The 17,755-nt window shown below is 35.4% G+C and overlaps 1 long non-coding RNA gene across 1 annotated transcript; it reads right to left on the reverse strand.

The window, feature by feature from the left end:
• Window positions 1-7,924: 7,924 nt before the first annotated feature.
• LOC128557722 (uncharacterized) lies at window positions 7,925-14,846 on the reverse strand. The gene is made up of 3 exons (XR_008371345.1): window positions 14,740-14,846; window positions 13,310-13,396; window positions 7,925-8,048 (listed from the first exon to the last, which is right to left on the reverse strand). It is a non-coding gene; the product is annotated as an uncharacterized LOC128557722 (long non-coding RNA).
• Between the last annotated feature and the right edge of the window lie 2,909 nt (window positions 14,847-17,755).

The raw sequence follows: 17,755 nt of genomic DNA on the forward strand, positions 1-17,755 counted from the left end.
ATCCGGTTAAACTTAGCCTAGCTCTTGGCGAATAGACAGTCTGGCTCTTTAACATGCCCGGTGTATAGCAACGATACATGCGAAGCCGTCTTTCCTGGGATGAACCAGTACAAACCTCTTAGTCAGGTGGGGACACTCAAGAGCATCTCAGAAATTTCCAGTTCCTGGACCGGAATATCAATTTGATTATCGCTGCACCCTAGTCAAAGTTCTTTTTCTCAAATACAACCGTTAGCAGTAATTTTGACAGATCTGTTTGAAGATCCACTCTTCCAATTAGTTAACAGTGTTATTATGCGTCCAGCATTTTTCACCTCGTGTTTTTCTGAAATCCCTCTAGAATAGAGAAAAGTGGAAACTTCACAGGAAAAAACGAAAATGTTGCAGACTCGGTTTGATCGAGCCTGCTCATGGACGGTAGTGGAAATGCATGCTACCGTCCACACCCTCTACTCCGGGTTGAGTCAGAAAACCATCAACATTTACACATGGCTAAAATACAAAAAGCAATTAGAGACATCCCGCAGGATTTTACAAACGGCGATGAAACTTGGAAACCTGTTCAGTGATACTCGTGTTGAGGCGTGTAAATCCATGAGAGCGGCGTTTTGGTCCCCAGATAAAATAATGGGTTTTTGCCCTAAACGAGAACAGAATGGGCAGACTAAACAAACGGAATTTATGAAGGAAATCTGAGGTTATGTAGCCTGCGTATCCACAGTAACTGTCCCAAATTACAAAATTAAAAAAGCGCAGACACCATTATCCAAGGGTTGATTATACAATACCCAAGACCATAAAAGCGGGAGTATTGGAACCACCCAGGCTGAAATGGTCATATTGAGAAACTAAACAGGTACGCAATAACCGACATAAAAGTCGTGCTGAACGAACATGAAGATCAAAATATAACACCCTGATTGAATGTACGGGTGATTACAGCCCCACAAAACGGAACAGCCTCGCGTTTTTCAGTGTTAGGTCTCCTCTGATCAGTTTATTTTTCCCCTTTAGACCTTTCCTCGCGTTTAAAACTTGCACTTTATCAGTTTTATTTAAAACTCTACAAATTATAGGTCTATTTTCATCTTCCACGAATCTGTCAAGCCTGTGAGCGATGTCTTTTCTGTTATTGAGAATTGAGATATCAGTTTTTCCTTAAGCATTTTTGCCACTTCTGTCGCGGTAGTTAATCGAGATTCTTCTTAGTTTATATCATTTACTCCATATATTCTAACACTATTTCGTCTAGAGTATTGTTCTAACTCATGAATTTGGTAGAAGTGATATTTGGCGGTATTTGGCTCTATCACTATTTTCTGCAATCAAATCCTTCAGCTCTTTGTTTTTATGTTTAAGGGTAGCATTTTCTTCAATTACCTTTTCCACCTCTGTTTTTAAGTCACTCTCTGTGTTTTTCTTTTAAATTCTCAGTCTCTGTTTCTACCACTTTCAGTTTGGTTTTGACTGACCTAAGATTTTCATAAACATTATCCATCTCTGATGTTTTGTCTTTTATGTCTGTTTTAAGAGACTGTATCTTTTCGTTTAGAAAATCCTTACTCACTAGATTTTGAAGTCTCTTATCTAATGCTTTCTCTATGTAGTCCTCTGACGCAAGTTAATCGAATTTTTATCTAAAGCTGTGTTTGTTATAATTAAATCCTGTATAGTAAGTTCTTTTTCTCCTTTATGTAACATCTCGTCTATGTTAACTTGCCGATTCCCTTTTTCACCCTTTTAACCTTTTTCACTGTTTTCCGGAAGGGTTTTTACATCCTTAGCGTTTGCTCCAATACTTTCTCTTGAACTTCCCCTCCTCGGCATTTTTACTACTCGACCTCACCAGTAACATTGAATACTCCAAAAATCAATCCATTAATGTTAAAAACGTGTTTTTGAGCAATCGCCACGTAAACATTCACTTGCAGTCTGTTATTTACCTGTTTGTTTACCTTACCAGTGTTAATCAGTGTTAATCCGCGTGATTTTCCCTCATATATATATATAAATTCATCTACAAAAACTTGTCTAACTGCTTTCCATTGTCAATCATTACCCTTTGTTTATTTATCCCGTACAGTGTATCTTCTTACACAGCTTTCAGGTTCAGAAAAAAATCAGTTACATTGTAATCCATTAGAAAAGTACTATGCTCACGCTAAAGTCGGGAGTATATCAATTAATATTATCTTATCTTTATTATCGTACCACAGAAAGAAATCAACAAACATCAAATAGGTTTAGGTTATTGTATTGACAGCTAACATCGCTACAATACCCAGGGAATAAATGCAACATTTCAATAATATTCTGTAATTATTCCTTGTAGCCTTAGTGCCTATAGGTTCTGTGTCTGAAACGAGACTAAGAACAATTGAATTTCAGATTATCAAAACTATAATGTTGGCGGTTATTGCAAACTGCATTATATCTGCATATTTGCAATTTGCAATATGTGGCAGGTTATTAGTAACCAACATTTGATTTCTGATATCTATATTACTATAACATGCATAATAGTCAAAGTGAAATGCAATATTTCTACTTGTTTGTTTGTATGTACTTTGCATATAATGTTGATCATTATTATAGTTATATGTGGAATATTTGTTATACTATTAAGCATTTTCATAATAATCTAGTTCATTGTTTAATCAATGACATATTTCACTTCTATTGAATTGTGTTTTTTGGTTATCTCTGAAATCAAAGAAAGAAAAACTCCCAAACAGTAATCGGCAGACATAAAATATTATATTCCCGAACAGTAATCGGCAGACATAAAATAATTATATGAGAAATAATGGTAATCTTAACATATGTGACGATAGGAAAACTCATGGATGATGTGATTAACAGTCATACGTTTGAACCTGTTGACAAGAGCTGTTTACGAAACAACCTATGTCCTATAACCAACTCTAATTACATGACAACAGTCTAAATAGAAAACCCGTATACAACGACCAACTGTATACTATAACCGTAGATATATTACGAACACATGCATTTATCATTACCTGTATATTAAGTCAATCTGTAAACTATGGTCACTGGTATAATAAGACCACCTGTATATTATGGTCACCTGTATAGTAAGGCCACCTGCCCAACATGACCACTTGTATGCCTCAACTACATGTATATGCATATTATGACTCCCACCTACATAATATGACCATCTGTTCCAGACTTAAGAAAGAGTAGGAAGCAGGGTCATAGTGTACACGTTAACTGTCAATATTCTAAGCCTCAAGTGACGAATACACGACTGCAAAATCTTATATACCATGACATATAACACGTGAAAATCATGAATTATTCCCGCTTAGCCAAATCAACCACGCCGTATTTACCAAAACGCTTAAGTCGTGAGTAAATCAATTATTAGCTATCTTCATTATGATTATCATACCACAGAAACAAAATCAACAAACATCAAGTAGGTTTAGGCCATTGACAGCTAACAGCAAGCTCACAAGAGGGTAATAATAAAAATAAACCAATATGTTACCATTAAACGACGTACAATACCGATACCTCCACCATATAGTGCAGAAGAGAAATTTCCATACCCAGAAACAGTACCAGTTCTTAAAAACCTATTTTCTCTTTTCATACACTGGACTCTGGTGCGTCTTATCTGTAAATCTTTAAAATTACACATCAATGATGAAATCAAGTAAATAAAATGATATCATTCGTCAATCTTTCTCTATGTTTTAATCAACTTATTCTGCAGAGGTTGCACTGTATTCTTCACTGGCGTTATTACGTTGTGCTCGTTCGAAGTCCTTTTTTCTATTGTAATTGTTGTATTTAAAAACAAATGGTGTTAAAACCAACCTTTAAACAAAATGGATAAATAAAATCGGTATCTCTGTAAATATAAAATAAAATTAGTATACATTACGATGTATTAAACTTTGATAGAAAAGTTGTGTTACTGTGACATTCCGATCTGAACAATACCCATACTCAACCAAGACTTCACATGAACATACCCATACTCCCCAATACATCACATGAACCATACCCCTCCTCCACCAAGACTTCCTCAATGAACCATAACCCATACACTACTAAGATTCACAAGAACCATACACATACGTCCACCAAGATTTCACATGAACCAATACCCATACTCCACCAAGACGTTGACAACGAACCATATCCATACTCGTGTAAGATTTTACATGGACCATATCCGTATCTCATTTATTTTCATACACAACCAAAACTATATATCAGTCAGATAGCTCTAAAATCATCCACATGTATATGCATACACCAACCGTATCAATAACAAACTTAGTTTAAACATATTTATTCCCAAAATGAGGTGCATCATTATATCGATACAAATGCAAACTGTGATGAAAAGCAAAACATGAAAGCATAAGAATGAAAGACAATCTTATAGAATTCTTCTCCTTAGGCGACAAAATATAACTGTATGAGCAAATCGAACTAAAATTCTGTAACGGGCAAGGAATATAGTCTTCAATATGTAAGGAAAAAAATTATGATCATTTAACTGATGAAAAGAAAAAAAGTGGTGGCAATGTATGGTGAAGAGATATATTTACATAAAAGTGGAAGTGAAATTTGAATGAAAGAATAAGTTCAAGCGTAAGAAGAGAAACCGAGAAAAGAGCGAAGTATGGACATGTCTCAGGGTTGCTAAAGAACTTATACTTTCTGGATATTATGTCTGTACATGAAGTAATATATCATGTTATCCTGACCATAAAGGTCCTGGATTCCAATAGAACAGTATCCAAGTCAATTACAAAATTCCTCAGATACAGAAGATCGTATCGACACGAAAAAAACTGTAGCACTCAAACAGGAATTAGAATTAGTTTTCAATCTGCCACACTGGCAACAATGGTGTGGGAAAATCTTTCTTAGGAAAGATGTTTGAATTCAGTGCACTGCATTTTGTTCATAGTTCGTGTATGGAGCACCTGTAGTTTCCTGCTTCCGGAGTAATAATCGGCCGGAGTGCACTGTTGTTTTTATATTAAGTTACTTTAAAATGGATGAAAGTGTTTCAGATTTAACGGATACATCTTGGTCTCTAGTATGTTCCAATCACGTACAACAGAAACAAGAAAGAATTGTTCTAGCGGGTACAACCATGTATATTTTCAGACTTTCTTAAGTTTGTAGCTGTTATCACCAGAATCTGGAACTAGAGAGGATAGATATTCCTGGGGTCTGATTAGTTTTAATTTTGAAAAACTGATAAGTCGATGTTTGTAACGTCTGTCGGAAGTGACTCCAGAGTACTTCTCTCTTTAAGGTTTTCCAAGGACACAAGTTTGGTAAGCTCCGAGACAATGCGAGAACATTCATTTTGAATTTTGTCAAGTTGATCCAACTCATACTTGGTACAATTGCCCCACACACGTCCTGCATATCCGAGTATTGCCTTATAAACGAATATATATGGGGGTTTCAAGGGAGCGCGGTCAGACAGAATTTCAATTTCCGCGTTAGTAATAAATCCCTTTTCCATGCCTTTTCTACAATGTAATTGATATGTGGAATGCTAGCCCCAATCATCTGACAGGAAAACCACAAGATGTTTATGTTCAAGTACCTCGGGAATATCCTGGTAAACATTCTGAAGAGTGGAATTGAGAACAGTTTCGTTTTCTTGAAATTATAAATGGCTTTCTGATTTGGTCACATAGTCGGAAGCTGAAGGTGTTGGTGTTCCTGTCACTAGAAAAACGGTAGTCTCTTTCGTTAGTTGTTGTGTTGACTCTGATATCTATTTTGTCATTCTTCATTTTGCTCGTTGTAGGAACTTCATCTGAAATGGAATGTTGTATTTTATCAATACATGTTCGCACACAGTCATGATTTCATATTTTCATATCGTATCGTATCGTATCGTATCATATTATGTTGCATTGTATTGTATTGTATTAAATGCAATTCACGGCAAACCTTATTAAATGACATTGAAATAACTACAGCCAGTACAGTTTTTCGAAGAAAATTTCCAATACAATTTGAGTTTCAAACTGAAATAAAGAACTCCAAGGCAAACCTCTTAGTATACTTAAAAACATTTTAGTAAAATAAAAACAACAAACGAAAGTTGTTTACATTGGACATGAAACAAGATAAAAATAACACGCTAAAGTGCGCAAAACAGAATAAATGCATGTCACTGACAAAGGCTCCTAAACAAAATACCCGAGTAGAAGCGCAAAACAAAACAATTGTTCTATCCATGTCACTGACTACGGTTACTGATGAAAATACTCGCTTATGTGCGCCAAACAGAACAAGTTCATGTCACTGACCTAGGCTCCCGATCAAAATACTCGCTTAGGTGTGCAAAACAGAACAAACAAAAGCATGTCACAAAATATTCATGTAGGTGCGCAAAACAGAACAAATGCATGTCACAAAATACTTGTTTAAGTGTGCAAAACAGAATAAATGCGTGTCACAAAATACTCCTTTAGGTGCGCAAAACAGAACAAATGCATGTCACAAATTACTCGTTCAGGCGGGCTAAAAGAACAAATGCATTTAACTGACTAAGAAACATAATCAATTGATATAACTGAGTAAAGGTCTTAATTTAAGGTGCACAAAACAAAACAATTGCATGAACTAACCAAGGCTCTTGATGAGCACAATTGTTTAGATCAAAAAGGAACAAATTAGTAACATGAAACTGAATATGACATTTGATGAAACTACTGACCAAGACTTATAATGATAGCAATCGTCCAGTTGCGCAAAACAGAACGAATGCACATAACTGACCAACACTCTTAGTCGTTTAAATGCGCAAAATAGAACAGATACACAGACTCGCGGGAAAACATTCCATAAAATACTCATTCAGGTGCGTGAAATAGAACAAATACATGTAATTGATCGAGAATGCGATGTATTTGCTCAAAATATGTTTAAAGGGTTACACTCCACTGTCATCGAAACACATACTATCAGTTCTAATAATAACTATGTTCAAATGAGAAACAACATTTGATAATCTCATAGAAAAAAAATGATTTTGCACCCAGGGATGTAAGATTACTTACGTGCTGTAAATTATGACTGAATGCGTAAATTGATATGTTACTAGAAAAAAATGCTTAAAAGAAAAGCCTCTGTTTTACTGTATGTTCTTATGAAAAATATGGCATGTAAGAAAAAAGAATCTATCATTAGCTGTAGGTGCGGATGCCAATATCTGGTCCTCGGGTACCCTTTTTGCAGTTCTCATCTTCGACAAGTGAAAGATTCTATAATCTGCTGGATGTTTTAACAATTTAACTTTACCTGGAATGGGTCCTGCATGCAGGATTCATAACTTGGAGGCGGCGGGAGTGATGATATCAATTCACTTTGTTCTTGGTATGGCTGTTGCTGCTGCTGTTGCATTAACTGAAGTTGTTGTTGCTGTAGCGCAATCTGCACCCTTAGTAATCTGTTTTGTTCTTGTAATTGATGTACAGATGCTCCTGAGGTACTGCCTTGACCTTCCTGACTGTACTGCTATATTTTGGTTTGGTTACACTACGGTACTGGAGATACCTCCACTGGAGGATGTATAACAGTAGTAATTCTCTGGTGGTGGTATGATGGCTCTTGAAAACCCGCCCATATTTTTATCTATAACGTTTGTAATTTGTGTGTCTGCAATATAACTATCATAGTTACGATTAGCACCAAAAACACCAGTAAATGGTCTTGGTTCAGGAGCAAAAAGTACACTAAGACGACGATTAAATCCTCGCTGCCTAGCTTTCAGCATATTGGACAGACCATGACCTTTACAACTACGATAGTTTATCACGATGCTTCCAACTGCTATTATTTCACTAACTAATAGAGATGTAGGATGCCTATTGCAAGGCATTGATTGTAATAACACCGGTGGCTGTATAATTACAGTGGCTGAAGAAACCTGAAGGGTCACACTTCGGAACACCATATATAGATACGAAGAAGATGCCAATAACGCCACCAATAATTGTAATTAAAGTAAGGAAAACTTCAATGCAAGCCTGAAAATATAGAAATTACCAATTACAAATATACATATACTTTTTCGCTTTTTCTATGAAGGTTGGGTTATAATTTTTCTGAGTAAATACTAGTAAAAGATCATTTCTTTTTCTTTTCAAAATATGTTTGTTATGCACAAACTAGGAAGCACGATGAAGAAATACGTTCTGAGACCGGAGCTGTATATATACCAGGGTGTAGGAATTGGAGGTCAGGATGTGGGAGATCTCGGCACCAGGAACCTAGCATTTTAAATGCTAAATCCTGAATTCTTGGGACTTTTAAGAGAAAAAAATATTCTGTCATCAAGACTTAGTGTTCTCCGTTTTCTTTTTACGAGAAGAAAATTTGTATTTTAACTGATCTTTTTATCATAAAGAGTAAAAATATTGGTCAACCTGTTTTGAGATATGTTTCAGTAAAATGATCATTTTATTTTTATTCTAAAAAGTGTAGCAAGCTTTCTGTATGAGGAGGAAGGGGCGGGGGAGGATACGGAGGTCCTGTCCCGGAAAATTTTAATAGTTGTACATGCCAATCCGGAAGTCTAAGATTTCGACAAGGAAAAAATGGTGATGTCATGTCAAATTACCCTTGAAAACGAGAACTGTTGGATTACAGCAATACTTGACTAGAATCAATAATAAGTTTAAAAGGGAAATGATTTTGTAGAAATGCAAAACAGAACTGTACCGGATTTTTTAAATTTTTTTGGTTATAGTTGAGCTAAAAATAATTTTAGAAGGAGCTTTTATTAGGATGCTGGACCCTTTAGGAAGTGGTATCATCGATGATTATTTCAAAAGTCAAATGTAGAATTATATTCTTATCAATAAGAAGGAAACATATATAATCTCAAACGATGGTGCTACCCTCCGCCCCCCCCCCCCACTCCACTCCCTTCCAAACTCCCTGCTTTCATGCCTATGCATACAGTTTAGGTTATTATTCAGATCATACACTGCTTTTATCAGTATTACATAGAGCAGTCAAAATTACACCTTGCAGTAGCTTTAATACTTTCCAATCAATATTGGACTCTTCTTCAGCAGTATTTTATATTTAAACGTTGGTGGAAATATTTTTCTTCCTTAATGATGAAAGAGTGTTATGGAATGGGGCTGATTTCTGCCAACTTCGGGGCAGATATTAGGTTTGGCACGTTGAGGCATTTTCGCCTTATTGCTTTGCTACCTGGGACAAAGCAAAATGCAACAGAAATCTCGCCTTTTCACTATACTGTCTTAGTGTATGCGCTGTATAAAATATACATTATTTTAAGCGGAGTACCCATGTATTAAAACCAGGCACGTTCCCCGAAAAAGCGACAAGGCGCGCCAAAAGAAAAATCTTGCCTTTTTGCTCTGTCGCCGGCTTTGGTTCATGCAACTGGCATATCTCTTAACAATGGTGTGCGCATTCGCTACAGGAAGGCGACAAAGCGACAAAAATTTTCTTTGGTCCGTTGTTGTAGTAAGCAAGTCTACAAGATAGATTAAGCTACGCCTATAATAGATAGATTAAGCTACGCCTATAATATCATATTTCATTATTGCTGCTGTATGTAAGATATACATATTTCTATATAGAGCGTGCGTTTATAATTTGGATGCAACGCACATATTAAATATATAAACCATCCTTCGGGTCTTGTTCTATTTATGTCTCAATAAGCCTTCTCTGTAGATCAATACATACATATTACAATGACGGTAAAAATTACAGTTGTCACTTTTTTGCTTTGTCCAAAGCTACAAGGCGACATAGCGAAATAGTGAGTTTTTAACATGCCGCTTGGGATGCATTAAAATCTTATTATTTCTCCCTGTCGCGTTTTTGTTTTTCGCTTGTCGAGTTCTAAATCTCGCCTTTTCGCTCTGTAGCCCCTGGCAAAGTGAAAAGACAGCAGCGCGCCAAAAACCAGATATCTAATCTTTTCACCCTTGACCCCGCGACAAGGAGATAAGGCGACAATGCGCTAAAACCAAAAATCTCGTCTTTTCGTTTTATCACGAATGACACAGAAAATAGGCGAAGTTGGCAAAACTCAGCCATCTTAGTTGTGTAATGATAAATATGGTTAACTGATTATTTAATCATAAAATATTAAATCTAAAAGCGGCTCAAAACTAAAGAATATGGCTTTCAGGGTAATGGAAATATTTTTCGCCATTTCGTTTTGTCGCGAGCTACAAAAGCAAAAAGGCGAAGTTGACAGAAATCAGCCACCATAGTTGTGTAATGATATATATGCTATCCTTATTATGTAAGTATAAAATATTAAATCTAAAAGAGGCTTAAAAGTAAAGAATATGGCATTCAGAGTAATTGAAATATTTGTTTCTAAAAACCTAACCTGGAGCCACAATGTTTTATCAGTGATTTGGTAGTCAGGTCTTTTCATTATGTTGAAGCCAGATTCTTTCTCACGCAAATCCAGTCGGATTTATTTTCAAATAAAAAAATCCCAGCCCCTTCACCCTCCTCCAGAATATAAAATGGTCTGCAACGAAGTTAAACAAAATAACTTAAGTTTATCATTTTTTTGCTTTTAACCATTCGAACTTATTTCTGAAACAAAAAATTTACAAAAATACACTAAAGCTGATGTATTTAACTGAAACAGGTTTTCACTTAAGTTTTTCATTTCTTTGCTTTAAAAATAGTATGAATTACCATTTTTATGAAAAATGACAAGATACTAAAATGCTGATGACTTATGGGCAACACTGTCGTGCCCGATATTTTAGAAGACAGCAAAGCAACAAAGTTTTCAACAATTCCCTTATGGAAGGGGCTCGGCCTTACATGTTTAAAATTTAGAAAGGACACAAAATAAAACTGATAGACACGACCTTTGACCAAATATGTAAGTTTAGAGGCCCTTAGGATAGAAGTTTGAGTTTTAAGTAAAACACTTTTTTTCCGATTCAAATATAGTTGTAAACCTACAAGTAAATGTTAACAGCCGCTGAAAACATCCGATAAGGACCCCTTGACACCCAACCATCGCCACCATCTTAACCATATAGAGTAGAATCATAATCTTTGCGTGCAACAGGCATCCCACAGAGGTAGAATTCTGGCTTAAAATCGGGTGAAGATAAGAACAGAAGTCTTCAATGACGGTCCCAAGGCAAGACCATGACAAACCTCAGTTTTGTGCGCGACACGCCAACACACTCGGGGTTCTTGACTGATACAGCCGCCAACAGAGAGTCGCTGAAGTGTAGACAACTTACCAAATGTAATGGTCTTTGCCTAAGGCAGCTCTATAAAGGTTTTCATGCAGTAAATTGCCAGTTAATTTAATGCTTCAGTGTAAATCTAAATAAACTAAATCAAGTCAAAAGAGCCCTAAAGTCGGCAATAAACAGGCTGACCCTACATTCACGTTATCTTAAAATTTTAACATACTGTGAAATCATTAACATTCGTGTTGGACAAATATGACTATTTGTCCTGGATGTTATAGCTGTGTCAATCTATGGAATAAAATCCAAAACGAATACACAAACCTCTTTTTCATTTATCTTCAAAAGTTGAAATCCACCAACTTAAGTCCCCACGAAATGTTCGATTTACATAAACCACCGAATTTCATTCTTATGAAATCAGAGGAGTTCACATTAGATCAAATAAGTATGCACATTGAAAATATGACTAAAATTGAAGAAATGATGCATTGGCAGCAGATATTTGATGAGCAAAATGATTATTTATGCAAATCTGGATAAATTGGTCCTGTCAGGCCTATTATACAAACTTGTCACGTAAAAATAAGGTTAAGTCTGGGGACGAAATTAAATTGTCCGAGTTTTTAAATAGCGAAATATTGGTAAATCAGTGGCACCTTTAGTGGTATATAGCCCGAGTTTCCGGAACAGTCATGCAATTATTCCATTATAAAAATGCTACCTACATGACAAGCATGTATCCGTCACGTGATTTCAGCAAAAAATGCAAAGGAAATAAGGTAGAACTGTACCAAAGATCCATAAATCTCGCAGATTAATCATAATGTATTAGAAGAGGGTCATAATGACCCTGGATCGCTAACTTGAGTAATATGAACTTAATAGACATGTGAAAGCGACCAGATCAAAAGTCATATAAGTAAGCATTGAAATCCTTTCCCAGTTGCATGAACATGTTTCAAATGTCAAGCTGATGCTAAAATATTAAGATAGGTTGTAAGTAGGTCTCACTAATAGTCACTAAATTAGTCAGTTTTAAAATCGGGATGCAAAACTGTATATGTCATCCAAATTTGAAGACTGTATCTTAAAAAGCAAAAAAGTAAGTCTGAGGCCAAGGTCACAGTCAAGTGACCCCCAATTACTTGGAAATATGATCAGATAATTTTTTAAGTAGTTATTCTTATATAACTCATATAACAAGCGAACCCCAGGGCGGAGTCTCTTTCCACCCCAGGGACATACTTTGAGCAATCTTGTAAGAGAACCACCAGGCAGTGCTATACATACACCAGATATTAAAGGCCTAGGCAGGCAAGAATATCTTTTTCTATACAAGCCTATGTAAAACTTTGAACCCCAATGACAGGGCCTTTTCACCCTAAGGGAATAATTTGAACACTGTTGGTAAAGGACCAATAGGCAATGCAACATATAAAAACTATCGAAAGCCTATGTTTTGTGGTTTCAGGCAAGAAGATTTTCATTTTTTTCCTATATAAGCCGATGTAAAACTTGGGACCCTGGGGCGTGGACTCTTTTCACCCAAGGGTAATAATAGGAGCAATCTTGGTAGAGGTCCATAAGGCAATGCTACAAACCAAATATCAAAGCTCTAGGCCCTGTGGTTTAGGACAAGAAAATTTTCATTTTTTTATTCTATACATGAGTCAAATGTGAACCTATGTGATCCCCCCCCGGACCCCCACCGAACCAAAATGATTCCATGGGGGAAATTTTAACAAACATTGGAAGAGGACCACTAGATGGTGCTACAACCAATATCAAAGCCCTAGGGTATGATGGTTTTAAACAGAAGTTTTTCCTTTTCGTTGCCATGGCAACCAAGTTCTGTATGAATTTAATTCTTTGACAATTTTTAAAGATAGACCATCCAAGGAATATCTCTGTGCAGTTTCATTAAAATTGGCCTGGTGGTTAGGAGTAGATGTTGTTTAAAAGGAAAGTGTGAATGGACGGAGGACGCCAGACGACAGACGGACGACGGTGAGAGATCACAATAACTCAACATGCTCAATTGAGCTAAAAATACAATTACTTACATATTTTAATAAACTGTCCAGTATGGCCGAGTCGTTGGAATTGAACTTTCGGTACATGAAAACGTCCATCAGGCTTGTTAGGATCATCTAATAGTTGGAAAAGTAGTAAGTGCTATTGAAACATATTTCGATATAGCATATTCAATATAATGCAAAAGTTTTACATGCATATACATCTTTTCCATAAGTAAAACATTGCTGCAGAAAAACAAGTAAAGGTGAAAATGAACAAAAATCCAACACACAAACAGTAATAAAACTGTGATATGGATATAGCCTATAAATAGATAAAAATTCAAATAATTGTGATTTTGAAAGTGATTACCTAAGTTAAAAATTATGAAAAATATGTGTACGACTGTTCTGCGGATTATTCCTCGACAAAAACAGTCGCGCACATTGTAGTTCTAAAACGCTATTGAGTAAAAGCAATCGTAAAATCACATCAAGCGACCAACGACAAGGAATTGCTCTTTCAATATCAAATAAAAAAAAGTAATTAAAATAATTCTATGTTTCATGCAGAATATATAGAATACTAAAACCAGAATCAAGTTTGGCCCTTTAAAAAGGCTGTAAATGACAACTTCATAGAGAGCAATTGCTATTTAAATTCTTGTTTTATAAAAATATTATTTCGGTTAAACTCTTATAACTGGACATAAATCTATTGCCAATTTTGCATAATAATGCTACTTTTTGTCGACATACATATTATCTATTATCACGTACTCTTAAACTATATTTATTTTTTCTCTCATATTTATGTCCGCTCCCTCGAAGAAAGGAGGCAATATTATTTTTACTCACTGTCAGTCGGTCAGTCTCGGTGCATGTTGACCATTTTATTTTCAGTTAATAACACTAGAATGCTTAATCTGACGATCAAAATTCATAATATGATGTCTATCTTAATTCCGTCAGTATATGAAATATATCGTTTTTTGAGTCAGTAGGTCTATGTTTAAGGTCTTTGTGACGTCACAGCTAAAAACGGTTTCCGTTCATTCTTGGTCTATAGAATGATCGCCTGTGGTCAGAAAATAATTTTTATTGTTATATATTAGGTCAGTGCGTCCAAGGTTAAAGTTACAGTGACCATGGAACTGAAAATGGTTTACACCTATCAACTAAAGAATACTTTGGCCTAGTAGGCTACAGTCGTCAACATTCATAGGATGATTGCCAGTTGACAGTTAATGACATCTCTTACGTTGAAGTTCAAGGTCGCAGTTACCTCAAGACTGGAGACCATGTCCAAGGATTGTTGTTTTAGTTAGAAGCTGACCTCTAGCCTCAAGTCAAAAGTCAAGGTCAAAGTGGCATTGAGAAAGAAAGGGTTTTCTAAAAACTTATGATCGGAAAGGCCATCATAAAAAGCTCTTGTCGAATTCTATTTTTCTCATTATAAAAATAGTACTAAAACCTACTGCGCATCCAACGATAAAGGCTCCATCAAAATACGGAGGACCAAATGTGCCCATCTGTCCCTTAGTATATTTTACGCTAACCGCCAAGTATAAGTAGTATAATACCCGCAGGCCATTTTGACAACGAACTGTAATCATATTTGCCTCCTCACTCTTGCTAATTCGAAACATAATAATATATTTTTACAATGTGGTTGTGTTGCCACTGATCGAGTGCATCAGCAGGATAGGCATAATGTGCATACACTTTTAAACCATATCCTGATTTTAAAAAGCCAATTCATGCATTTGGACACAATGATTCAGCAAGATTTTAGTTCTGCAAGTATTTATGAAATATGCACAAAAAATAAGTGTATTAGGGTGGTATTTTTCAGTGCTTAACGACGCGTGACTACCGCTCTTGAAGCACATACCTAGCTGCAGTAGGTTCAATCGGATAAACAGGGATTCTGTTGTCGTTGTCGGAAAAGAATATGAAATATCCATTTCATAAAATCTATAAGAAAATCTTTTGAATATATATAACTCAACCAAATAAAATCATTCCAGACTCGGTTTCTCTAAATCTGTTACCCGAAGGTAATGAATATAGCAACAAACATTCACTCCCCCTGGCACGACTTATACGGAACTCTTTAACATAGGCATCGAAGAGAGATTGTAACATCATGAAAGATAACTGAATCACCCGTAAGGTTATGTTAATTTTTACCGCAGACGTTGATGTAATTTTAAACATTCACGTGGCGGTGACACAATTGAAAAATTGAAAAACTATAGTCGCAGCATTTCAGAATAATGCGGATGCCTATCTATACCGAAACAACTTCATACATTTTTTAATAGCGGCTTTTATAGCCCTTCAATCCAAAATTTTGAGATCGCTTATTTTAATATATAATGATAGTCAACACGGGGAGGGAGGAGACGGGGGTGAGGCGGGGGAAATGGGGGGGGGGGGGGGGGGGGGTTCTTGAGCTCGTTATTGATGACGTAAAGATGAAGTAATGTTAAGTATTTTTGTAAATTCATGCGAACGTGGTGGGGGGGGGGTGGGCTTATACACTCGTTTCTGCATGTACATAGTGACATCGTCACGATTGAAATTCACATAAGAAAACAACATATTAGAATAAGGTTTATTGAATAATGATATCATTAACTGAATATTAAAATATTTTAATACAAATTGCAACAGTAAAATAATTACCCTAACTAGATGAAGCACAATTTAAAGCCCTCGACTAGAGGCTCGAGTTCAAACACGTCATGTTTAACAAAAACGTTAATATATAGCCACGTTAATATGAATTTATTCAAATACCGAAGATAAAGAGCTGTTGACAACTGCTGTCAGATTCTTCAATTTGATTTTAAGTTAAATATATTTAATGAAAGAAGAACAAAGTGAAAGTAGAACGCAGATACATATTTATCTATTTATAGTATCTCAAAAATTATTTACCGTTTTGTGAAAACCTCTCGTCATCCTCCTGTGTAGATCCCTGCATTTTCTCTTTTAAACTCCCAGGAACTGTTCCACAATGAAACGCTTATAAAGTCTACCTATCAATGAATTTGTTGTGTAAACAACTGTTGCAAAATAAAATGCAAGAGCGTATGTAGACTGAGAACAGTCGCTAGTGTTCTTTTAAATAAATATCTCTGCAATAAATGATCTTCTTTGATAACATTGTTAAACAAGTTTACAATATCTCTGATCTCTGACTCCACAGAGAAAAGGCTTTTCTAGAAAGTTTAAGCGTCATTATGAAGAAATAAATAAACATTATAACATGTTACATGTACTTGATCTCAAACAGACTAGAGCGTATGCAGTTTATTGATTTACTGCACAATGTTTATGTTGTTTACATATTGCTTCAAGTACTGTACAGGTTGGTAAGTACAAGCTAAATTTTCCGGGACATGTATATTGCTCATATTATTCACGTGGTTTTGAATGTCAATACATATTGGTTACTGATTTTGCCAACATATGCTTCGGGCTTCTTACTTTTGGCCCAAAAGCATTTTTTTCACCAAAATGTTTCAGGGGCAGATACATTAGGTAAATGTAAATGAGTAAAGATGTCTTAAACTTTTTGTCATATTTGGAAAAAAATGGACACAGCTATCAGAAACTATTGATAATAATGTTATATAAATCATTTTTCTACTCTGTAAAGAGGTCATTAATAATACTATATTTCTATAGAGCTATTTCCTAAATTTTATTATCTTTTCTCTGTTAAACAATAAAAATATATTTTCCAGATGTAAAAATCAGAACCCGCGACACCAAATAATGTTATCCAGATCCAGATATGTAATCAGATGATCCAGATATGATATGTAATCAGATGATCCAGATATGTAATCAGATGGAAGTCTTTGTACACCTAAACAGATAATCAATCAAGACCTGAAGTTTTTCTACTTACACTTAATTAAATGTGCAGTTATTCCTGAAGTGTATGGTAAAAGCTCCGAAAGTCAATACAGAAGACAATATTTTCATAGAAAAATAAGAAAATCCAGATCTTTATCAATCAGATGTTTTAGAAACAGCGTGGATGAAACTGGAAAGGGCATCCTTCCAATATTGTGAATTTTTTTAAGAAGTGACAAAAATATTTATCGTTGCCCCGTCTCAGTAATCAAGCTTTCAAAGAAGTTTTGACGGAAATATGTTTATAGCAATATTTTATTTCTTTAATTTTAACACAATCATTTAATACGTCTTTAACAAAAAACTGAGAATCGAAAGATGTTATATTATCATTTTGCTAGTTCCTTTCCAAAGATGTCATATTATCATTTTGCTAGTTCCTTTCCAAAGATGTCATATTATCATTTTTCTAGCTCCTTTCCAACGATGTCATATGATCACTTTGCTAGCTCCTTTCCAAAGATGTCATATCAACATTTTGCTAGTTCCTTTCCAAAGATGTCATATTATCATTTGCTAGTTCCTTTCCAACGATGTCATATATTATCATTTTGCTAGCTC

This window comes from Mercenaria mercenaria, chromosome 6, assembly GCF_021730395.1.
Source record: "Mercenaria mercenaria strain notata chromosome 6, MADL_Memer_1, whole genome shotgun sequence".
Classification (NCBI taxonomy): domain Eukaryota; kingdom Metazoa; phylum Mollusca; class Bivalvia; order Venerida; family Veneridae; genus Mercenaria; species Mercenaria mercenaria.